Below are 12028 nucleotides of genomic sequence, written 5' to 3'. Positions count from 1 at the left end.
ATAACACAGTCATCACATTACTGTTACTGCAACTCTGATATTTAAATGAGTGTTGGAAAGGAATCATGCAGAGGTTGAAAGGGAAAACGATGATGGCTGAAAGGCGAGCTGCCTGTCTGCAAAATAATGACAATGTTTTCATTTTTGTACATAATGGCATTGAAACAATTAGCAAATATAATAAATATTTTCAGTTTTGCTCACCCATAGGCTGCATTCAGACTGACTTGAGCCATGCTTGAAAAAAATGACCTTTGACACAGTGGGGGTGCCGATGCAGAGGTGACATCATCACATCATTGGCCAGTCACATACATGAAACATTCATTCCTGGTGCATTACTTTGTAACATGAACCCAGTCATCTCCACAAAAGATAAAACAGTTGCTGCCATGTTAACTTGTTACCACTGCAGCTTGTAAATTGTAAAATCCTGTCTGTGAGTATTACAAACCATGGTATAGCGTTTTAGTGTCTGACAAGCCTTCAAACACATTAATCTTTACCTTAAAGGGCAACTTCACCAGTTTTCCCAGTTGATTCCTATGGTTCTCGTTTGGGATGTACCTACAAATGAATGACATTAAACTTTCCTCTATCTTCACTGTATTAAAATATCCCTCTTCATCCAGCTGCAAAAGAGATGTGCCTTTTCCTCATTTTTTGTAGAGGTGCCTGTCACTCAGGGACCAAAACAATCCTTCTGCCATATTGTTTTATCACTAGCATTAGGGGAAAGCAGGCACTAAAATATCAATATATTTGGAAGAAAACTGGTTTCATGATGTGATGTTGGAATCAGAGATGTGGTGCTACTGTTTCAAGGCTGAATATTGTGCTGTAGAATTGACCACCAAAGCTACATTACAGCTGCAGCTGAAAGATAGAAACTGCAGCCAGAGTGGCTTTGCAGCATCACCCATTTTTCTACTACACAGATGACCTAGTTTTGTTTAGAAAAATCATCCTGGTTACACTGTTAGAATATCTCTTTAAATATCTTAACACGCCCCCACCAACACAGCTGCCTTTTGATTAGCCAGAATGTACAATACATGGTTTTGTTTTGAATGTCAATAAACAGCACAAGAAATGTCCTGATTCTAACGTTGATACAACTGGCAACCAAGTTCTAACGGCCTTAAGGTTTGTGTTTGACCAATCAGTGATGCCCAGTACAGTAAACTCACATCAGAAAGTTCCTTCCCCAAGACAAGGACTTCTTAAGAGGGCAGACACTGATATTAGTTATCAGTTTCTTCCTCAAAAACTCTTGAACACCAAGCCTTCATCAGAATTGCATGATAAGCATCCTTATATCAAGGCCATTGAAAATATGTATATTAAACTGAGTGCTTTATTCTAAGCACACAAGAACATGATCTAGAAAATAAACACAATAGAGGAAATTCAGTTCTATACCCCTGCTTGTCTGTTATTTTCATATATTAAGACAGTGCCGCATATTGCTTAACTTTCTGAATGTTACCTGCTGAAACACAAATTATTTAATCCACAAAACATCTATTGGTGTAGAACTGGGGCTGACTTTGCTCTTTCTTTCTGAGATTGAATTTCATCAGGGTTTTCTCTCGTGTCCCTCTACTCCCTCCTCCAACCTTAAAGATTAAAAAAACAAACTGAAGGTGAGTCGACTGCCCAGTCCCCCTCTCTAAAATAAACTGCCCTTTACCCCCCTCCTCTCTCTTCCTTCTGTCTCCATCCATTCTACGTTTGGCAGTTGTGCCGGGACCTTTCAGAACAACTTGTTTGGCCCCAGATTTCTGGACATTAGGCGCCAAGAGACACAGAAGCCAAAGAGTCAAAATGGGCTCTCTCCTCAGTTCCTCCCGCCCTCTCATCTTTGCCTCCTCGGCGGGTGTTTGTCATCCCCTGCTGAGCCAAACAGACGTGTGTTTACCAGTTTACTGTAGCTGGCCGGGGAGGCTTGTCGGTGTGCAGGCCAGCGCTTTGTCTCTCACACTGTGAAACACAACAGCAGTTAGACTTCTCCCTGACAGCATGCTAATCGTCTGATTTAACTCTCCCATGTTTAATCATGAGGGGAAACGCAGGGAGAGAGAGAGAGATTATGATAATTGGTTCAAAGTTCTTTTGTGTTGGATCCCATCTGTACACTTTTAGAATGAGGTGTCACTTTCAACATGTCTGTTCCTCCTCTGTGCAAACACACATACAGAAGATTGTAGCTTGATATCGCAGGTTCTGGGAAATAATGGACATTTTTTCACTTACACATTTTTCTCTGAGCTCCGATGATGTGTCTGTGTGAGGTGCTAGTGTATAAAGCATTAGTTTGACATAAATCTGTTGAGAAGTAATGGATGTGTTGTGATGTAGGAATCAAGTTTCATTCAAATAAATTTGAGGTTACACTTTATTGTTGTTAAGTTAGATAATTAAAAACTCTAGGTTTAATAGTTAGGATTAGGTGGGAAACTAAGTAGGAACTAGTGAGGTCAGAGATTTTTTGGTACAGCAGTGCAAAGTGCAGAGTGCAAAAGGGCTGAGTCAGGTGGAATATCGATCAGAGGGTGTGGTGATGAATAAAAACAGTCTTGATCAGTCACGTCACCAGAGCTAGTTCTGACTATGTTGGTGCACTAGGAGAGATTTTCAATTGAAGCCCTAAAACATTTAGATCGGAGCCCCCAAAAAAGTACAAACTCCAGTCCAACAACTTCAGATATGAATTTGCACTAAAATCAATTGCCACAACGGTACCTCCAGCCCAGACAAAGTCCTCCCAGTCCTCCAAAAAGGCAAGAAGGCGAGTGGGGGTCAAAGTGCCATTCCATGAGTGTTTGGTGGCATTGCCTGAGGTAGCAGATGAAGTTCAGTGGCTGTGGCTAATGGGGCAAAACACAGAAAAAACATTAAGGAAGAACTTGTAGACTACGTATTTCAAAAACACCCACTTCCCACTCAATTGGTGCCCCCTCCCTCATTTGGTGCCCTAGGCCAGAGGTCCCCAACCTTTTTTGCGCCACGGACCGGTTTAATGTCAGACAATATTTTCACGGACCGGCCCTTGAGGTGCAGCGGATAAATACAACAAACTAAAATGATACAACTGGCATAAAAACTGTGGTATTTTCTAAATATAACAATAAATCTGAATCCACTGTGTACTCATATGCAACTTTATTAGCAGTGTCCTCGTAACATTGTGCCAACAACATAACATGAGTAACATCCTCTCTGCCCCCTAACACTCTCTAGTCGCTATGGCAACGTTTAGTGTGACCGAGACAAGCGTCTTGACATGCGTCAAGAGTAAATCATAGACGGATGTAATGGAGAGAATCTGGTCATTTTTCAAAATAAAACATGGTTCAGACTTAGATAATAAATAAAACGGAAATAATGTAAGTTATTTATTCTTTCTGTGCGGCCCGGTACCAAATGACCTGCGGACCAGTACCAGTCCGCGGCCCAGGGGTTGGGGACCACTGCCCTAGGCGACCGCCTATGTGGCCTATGCCACTGGCCAGCCCTACACACCACTGCTCTCATAGCTCTGAAATAGCTGAGCCAATCACAGCCTCAACATCACATGACAACAAAAGCTCAAGAAATCAAGAAACAGAAATCATATTGCTGTCTAGGTGGAGTAGAGCGGTACAACGAGAATACACAGCACCACAAATCAGTTGCCAGAGGCTGATGGTGCAAACAAATAAACAAATAAAAACATGGTCAGTAAATCATGTGGAGATTTTGTCAACAAGACTAAACTAAATATTTGAAACAAATGTGCAGCAGTAACAGAATACCTACAATAATTCTGGTGATTTTTTACATTTTCCTTATAGTCACGAAATCTGATGTGCAGATCCAAACAACAATGAACTCATCCTACTAATAAGTATTGTGTGTGTATCCAAAGTATTCCTCTGCGCCGTAGACCTCCATTGTTGTCCAAAACTACACCGCTGCACTGGGTGACACGTTCCATCATCCATGAAGAGTTTGGTTACTGTAGCTTCTTTACAAAGAGTAAAAATAGCAATACGATTGTAACATCAGGAAAGACGTTCCTTGTACAGCAGACAACACTGCATTGATGCGTTTTTCATAGTTTTTGTACAACAATGGAGGTCTACGGCACAGAGGAATGAGATATATCAGGCTTTGGGTACATACACAATACGTAAGTGGGATGAGTTCATGGTTGGTTTGGCTCTGCACATGAGATTTGTTGACAATAAGAAAATATAGAAAATCACCAGCCTTATCCTTTAAAACATGTTTCAACCAGTCAATGCATTTTCCTGCAAGTCTTTGCAACAGGTCATAATCTAAGGGCCCTTTCACACCTACCTCATTTGGTCTGGACTTTCGGACTTTTCAGTTTGATCCGAATCAAAATTACAGGTGTGAAACCTCGCTTGGACCACAGTCCGGACCAAACAGCTGAACCTTGGTCCGACGAAAAGAGGTGGTCTCAGTCTGGAAACATTTTTAGGATGGTTCGGACTTTTGGACCAAATACAGGAAGTTCTTATAGGCTATTGTCAGAACAGGAAAAGGAAAAAATGAGCCACAGTAGCACATGGGGAGAGAAGGAGACCAAGTTTTTAATTGAAATTTGGTCCAACAACATTATAAACTGGAAAAAACTCATAAAAATGCTGACACTTTCGGAGAGGATGAGAGAGGATATGACAGGACGGGAGAGCAATACCACCTGATGATAAAAAAAACTGCGGCATCAGTATACAAAGGTGTGCAATGACATTAGAAAAAGTGGTGTATCGACCAGTGATAACAAGCTTGGCATAACAAAATCACCCATTAAGGTAGTGGAGTCTTCCCCAGCATCAACTGGTTGGCCATACTAATATTATTATAGTGGCAACAAAATGAATCTGCTCATTCATTTTTCATTCATTCAAATGGTGATAGAGGGTTACTAAACTGAAAACATGCTGACGCCAATGTCAAGTGTAGGGAGACCAACCCACATAGCTAATGACCACAGGACGTATGTATGTCATGTAAAGTTCTTTAGTAGGGATGTGCAGAGGGTCCAGTATTTGTATTTGTATCTGTATTTGTTGAGGCAGCAAAATTATTTGTATTCGAATAAAAGTGGAGAGAGGCTTAAAAATCCTGTTTTTGTTTTTATTATGCTTTTAATTTTAGAATATTAAAGTGTCAGTAGCTCCAGGAGTGATGTCCAAATAAGGAAATGTGCGTCATGTAGCAGGTGGATGTGACTCTCCTTGTTGAGACCTGCTGATAGACGTAACAGTGGAGCAGAGGAGAGAGATTAAGATAGAGATGTAACTGACCTGCATGCTGGTTTTTGACTTTTTTTTTTTTCCTTCCCGAAAACAAATCATTTAAAAATATTTGTATGAAACAAATATTCGTAAGAAACTCACTATTTGTGCTTTGCCAAATAACGTATTTGTATTCGGGCACACCCCTGTTCTTTAGTGCGCTCACATAATTGCAAGTGAAACTCTGGTTCTGACTTTCAGGTGTGAAAAGGCCCTAAGAAGCAAAGGCAGAATGAACCATGATGCTGTTATACTGCTGCAACAAGCTTTAGGGAGCATGCAAAGCATTTGACCTCAACACCAGAGACTAGGTGCATGTCCCATCTCCTACCAACAGCCACTATTGATTTCATTTAACAATGCAGGCCATCTGTGTCTGACCATAACCAAGTCATTTTTGTTGCATTAAGTGGCAGATCAGAAAACACCCATAAGAGTTACATTTTCTTGTTTTTATTGTTTGTTTGTTATATGAGTCCTTTTGGAATGCAAAGACAAAAGACCCATTTTGTTGTTTCAATATGAGGACTAGCTGGAATATTGGTTACAAGGATTTTGGATGACTTCCCCTACAGCGATACTTCTAAAGTAATCTACTGATTTCACAGACTATGTAACTTTAGGTGTTTAAATAGGTCACAAAACATTGAAAATGGGGTCTTTAGAATAAAATTAAAGGTCATGTTTGGGGAGATGTCGAGATGCCACATCCATTATAGGTTGACATGATTGTTCAGCAGGCAGAAGCCTCAGTATGAGAAGTAGAGTGAGTTTTGGTGTTCAGAACATGTGAGATTTACAGACACTACAGTGTGACGGGCCGCCACAACAATCCGCTCTCTCTGTGACACAGACAATGGTGGGACTGTTCAACCACAGACATACAAGTGTCCCGGCCATCTGTCTGCATACCCCCACAGTACAAACATTGTGCTACACACACACACACACACACACACTCACACTGCTGACACCCCCAAACACACAGGCACCCCACTGTTGTACATGAACTCATACACTACACAGCAGAAAAGTGATTTAAATTACATTCTTATTTTTATTTTATTTCTTTTTTAATCAGCAGAATGGATTAGATTGATCTGTTTGAATGAAATGTAAAGTTATTTAGATTCATTAAATGACATCATCTTGATACTCATTTGGGAAAATTTGTAATCTCCTGAGAAAATACATTTTGTGACACAACTCTAACATTTTGCCAGAGCTATTCATGTTTCATAAGTGTTGGTATTTGGCTACATGACCTATAACATTATAATGCTTCTATTTTGCATGTAGGCAAACGATAAGTCAATTGACAAAAAATTGATCAACAATCATTTCAATTTTAATAATTTTTTGATAGCCGATTTGTCATTTTAGCAAATTTTTCAAGCAAAAGATGTCAAATATTTGTTTGTTCCAGCTTCTCAAATGTGAGGATCTCCTGTCTCTGTAAACTGAACATCTTTGGGTTTTGGACTGTTGGTCGTATAAAATTGTGACAGAATTTTCCAAAAGAAAACCTTGAAGACCACAAGTGGCTTAACACAGAACAGCGACAGACAAGCTACACTAACACATGAAGAAGATTAATGAAATATTATGGACAATTTTATAGAAAATTAATTGAGGAAAATTATCGACAAATTAATCAATCATGAAAATAATAGTTAATTCCAGCTCTAACTCACTGACAGAGGTTGACACTATAACAGTGACCCATTGTAGCACAAAGTAATTCCTCTATTAGCAATGACATGATGAAGATCAACTAAAAGCAATGTCAGGATCCCCCCTGTGCTCTCCTACTGACACACACACACACAGACACACACCGACACACACACACACACACACACACACACACAGCTTTAAATCTAAAGAGACTATATAAAGAGTAGAGACAAAGGGTGTGTGTGTGTCTGTTTGTGCACGCGTGTGTGTACCAGCAGAATAAGATCGGGTCACCATACAGTCTCAGTGACAGTTGAGTATTGAAAGGCTGCTGCAAAAGAGAGACGCCTCTGTGTGTGTGTGTGTGTGTGTGTGTGTGTGTGTGAGAGAGAGAGAGAGAGAGAGAGAGAGAGAGAAAGAATAAAGAAAGAAAGTCTGTAGCATTCAGACACATCCTCCCTCACTGTCTGAGGCATCACATGTGTGTGCACTCTGTGTGTCATTCTGAATATTGTTTGAGGTCAGTAATTGTACCTTTATTCAAATGTATTTTGATTCAGCTGAAGCTTTGTACTCTGGTTTGCTCGTCATCCACACCCACATTACAGGGTTTAATCAACTCAAACTGTGATTACACAAATAATCACAGTTTCCAAAAGTGATTCTTGTACGTTGTTAAAATTGTGTGTTGTCTGGCTGCAACTTTACTGTTTTGGTTCACTCTCAGCACTCTCATAGCATCATTTTCAGCAGCAGCAGGCAGCTGTTTTCTGAGAAAAAGCTCTAAAAAGCCACTGTACACTACCTGCTCAGCACCAAACGGCAAACAGACACAGTTAGCAACTAGCTGGCGAACATAGTGGAGCAACTAGCAGCTAAAGAGCCAGATATTTCCCTCAAGAGTTGATGGAGACCAACAACAGATAACAATATTGGACTTATATTCATCAATGTAAGGTGGACAGAAACACGACTCCAAATGATTGATAACGTTGCTCCGTAACTGCTGGATCAAGTTCAACATATCAACTTAAAAGGTGATGATATGTCAAAGTTCTGTTAACTACTTGTTTACACTGCCCCCAAGTGGCCAAAAAAACAGTTATTGAAGTAGTACTAGTAATTTTAACCCAAACCACAATGTTTCCCTGACCTTAACAAATACCTTATTTAAAGCCAAATCATGATCTTTCCTTAAACCTAAGCAAACCTTTTCAGAAGGCACAGACATATGATATTGTCCTGCTGATAGGGGAGTCAGGTCAGAAGATGCTTCTGTGTGACACTCTAGAGCGCCTGGACCAACAAGGTGAGCTGAATGTGGCTGAGAAGCACTCTAGTTGTTAAGTTAGGGGGAAATCCTGTGCCATCTTTGATTTAACATGGGCTGTATTGATATTAACGGAAATTAGCAAAAATATTTAATTCAGTTCGTACGTATGAGAAAACAAGTCACATGTACAGCATTAAAATTGCACATCATGCCTTTTGAGGCATCTGTAAACATTCACTGAACTTATGTACACATTCAAATTAGGTTTACGTTGTCCTCAGTAGGACACACAGAGACCGTCTTCATGTTTTGACTGGTGAACACAGGCTGGTTTTTGTGTGCGTGTCCTTATTCAGCGTGTCACACAAAGACAACACAGCCTGGGAGACCAAACACACACCTGCATCCAAACCCACAGAGGAGACACTCATGTAACAGTCTGAATGGTGTCACTTCTTTCTTTATTTCATTTCTTTCTTTCTTTCTTTCCTTCCTCTCTTTCTTTTTTTCTAATACTATGAGCGACAGGCTGACCACTATAATCTGTGTACTATCAGCATACTGTATACAGAGACGTCCGTGTTTTCAGTATGAGAGACAGTTGGCGCTAACAGTGTAATTCACAGTGAGTGCTGTCACAGTGAGGGAAGCAGAGACACATTCACTGTGTAACAGATGGCTCATACATGCTGCTGAGGCTGAAAACCTTCTATTCTCACACTCAGACTTTTCAAGGAGCAGCAACTGTCTCAATGCTTGCCTGTTTCAAACTGAATTGACAGAAAACACATTTTTGGTTGGAAAAATCGTGTTATATTAGCAATCACTGGACAATTTCACTTTGCTGATTTGGAAACAGAAACAGCTGGATTTGGATACATTTTATGCTCAGATATCCTTTAACATAACCATTTAAAAACCATATAAAATAACATGACAAATACATGTATGTCTGCCCCCATTGTTTTATTTGCCTGTGAATTTTACTATTCCTGCCCAAATAAGAATGACATGATTTTGAGATATTTCCTCTGTAGCTACAAGGTCATGATTAAGGAAAATAGTTAAATAATCTACAGCATACATACTCAGTAGGAGTATGTATGACTCCAGTCCAGACCCAGAACGAATAAAAACTTAATCTGGACTGGGAACAAAATTTCACCACAATCTGACCCCGGCCACTTTTTTTTTTTTTTTTTTTGCACAGTAAAAACAGAACAGCATAAAACAACACAGCAAAAGAGAAGAAACAAATTGTGCAGGTGAGATTTAGAAAACCTCATGACACATTATAAACAGATACAAAAGTCATGTGATCTACAAAAATAAACAAAGAAGCAGCCACAGAATCAAAAGCAAGCATAAACAGCACAAACCAAGCAAAGAAACAAAACAGATAAAATAATGTAATGAGGGTGTGTGTGTCTTGGTGTAATGAGTGAATATGTGATTGTGTGTGTGCAAGTAAGTGTGCGTGCGCACATGAGAGTGTGTGTGCATGCTTACTGAAGCAAACTTGTGTTAAGTCAACTCCTTATGACAGAGAGGGAGAGAAAGGCCAATTATAATCAGATATGATCAGTTCAAATGGTTAAGTTTGGTTCATCAGACAGGTCCTAAACTTATATTTGAAATTCTTGAGAGAGGTAGACTGAAATGCAATTTGAATATGACTGTTCCACAGCTGAGCCCTCCTATATCTAATAGAGAATTGATAGAGCCCAGTACGGATTATTGGGAGGTGTAAACATTTGACATGTCTTGTATTGTAGTTGTGTACATCACCGTTAGGCTGGAAAAATGCTTTAGAAGGGAAGGGAAGAGAAGCAGGCTGATGCAAAATTTTAAAAATAAAAAACGCAAGTCTGGTATTTGTTTATGTTAAAAATTGTTAGGATCTTGAGCTGATTGAAGAGGGGCTGAGTGATCAGCCCTACTGCTAAATGTAGCAATTCTGCAAAACTTTTTCTGCAAAATATAAAGCTTACGAAGGTAGGTGGGATAAGTAGATCCCCAAATAATATAGCAATATATGAGATATGGATAAATTAGGCTGTAATAAAGAGTTAATAAACACTTCTGATGAACCAAACCTCGAAATTTGCCGATGATGCAGATAGATTTGGACATTTTATTGCAAACAAAATGAATATGAGTCTTCCAGCTTAGAGTTTCATCAATCAGGACCCCAAGGAAACTCATGGATGATACCTGGGTAACTGGCTTATTTCCGATGGAGAGACAAGAAGACAAGAAGATTTACAATATTTTTTATTTTTTGATGTAAATATGATAAAATTGGAAAAATAGTTTCTGTCATTTTAGGTTGTTCATATCACACTGATGCTTGTTAAAGTGCTATTTTTTCTCATAAGTTTGTTTTAATTAGTTATTTGATGATATAAAAAGGGGATGTGACGTAATGATTGACAGCTGTGACAGCCGCTCTCAAACCTCCGTCGGATGCTGGGATGGACACCGCTGCCTGACTCTACTGTGCAGAGTCTGACTCTAAATGATGCCACGCAAGCAAGATGGCAGCTCCTGGAAAGGAGATATTTTGGTTTCACTTTTGCATAGCGGCAGGAAGTGGAGACATGTCGTCAATATTTATATACAGTCAGTGGCTCTGATCCTGATATTTTTACCCTAACCCTAACCATCTCACTCCTCATGCTTAAACCTAAGCAACCTAACCAACAAAGGCAACAAGTACTAGCCAATCAGAGGCAGAATAAGGCAGGTCTTTGCGGAATATGAGTGGGAAAAAACATAAGCCACGTCACTTGTCATCATTTAGCTGCCCACAAGTCGCTGCAGTTAACAAAGCTGTTGTCGGATGTTGCAGCCCCAGTTGAAAAAGTAAAATGTCTTGTTCAAAACTAGCAGATACATTAAAAGAAAGGTTGACACTGAAAACTGTGTGTTTAGGGGCGAGAGGACTAAGAAATACACATTAATTTTGCCCGAGGGAACATGAGACCATTGTACTTAATTTGCAATGAAACAGTGGCTAGACCATCACACCTTTTGAGCCCAAGTTTAAGGAGTTGATTACTCAATGGTGTCACTTTTCCCGTTAATACAGAAATGTTGTTCATATCCAGAGTTCTTCAAAATTTTACTTCAAGGGAATCAATGACATTATTTTTCTCTCTCTATCTATCTAAAGCTCTCTCTCCAGGGTTCTGAAATCTGCAGACACTCAGTGTCTCTCCACAGCTGAGGAATGAATAAATCTCCCAACAGCTCTCTCCTTTCACACCTCAGAGGGGAAAACAACAGACTAAAGTTCACTTATCGCTGTGAAGAGAGGCGCTGTGCTCTGTGTGAGCTCTCTGGAAGTGATATTGGTCAAGGAGAAAAGCAGCGTATCCATTCAGTTACTGATATGAATAATGTTTTGTGAACAAGCTGGGGAAAAAATCATTCATCTCCTGCATATAGGGGGGAAATATGCCTATCACTTTTGAAATCCAGTTTTCACCAAATCACTTTTTAAAATTCCAAAAACAACACAAATATCCCTTCAAGAGATAAGCCTGATATAAGCAGAGCCTCTGTCAGATTTAGCTTGAATTGAAATAACCAGCTCATCAGCCAATAAAGAGGCCTCCAGGGCGGACAGGACAAAATAACTAACAGCTGAACTGAGTGTTTTCACAGGCAAAATATCAGGTTTGCCAACCAAAGGAAGTGTGTTTTTCCTTGATTGCTACAGCTGGAAAGACTAACCAGTTTTTTGCATAGCCCAGCACATGCTAAA

The sequence above is a fragment of the Thunnus albacares genome, chromosome 11 (assembly GCF_914725855.1).
Source record: "Thunnus albacares chromosome 11, fThuAlb1.1, whole genome shotgun sequence".
In the NCBI taxonomy this organism is placed as follows: Eukaryota; Metazoa; Chordata; class Actinopteri; order Scombriformes; family Scombridae; genus Thunnus; species Thunnus albacares.
Note: the sequence above shows the minus strand (reverse complement) of the source record.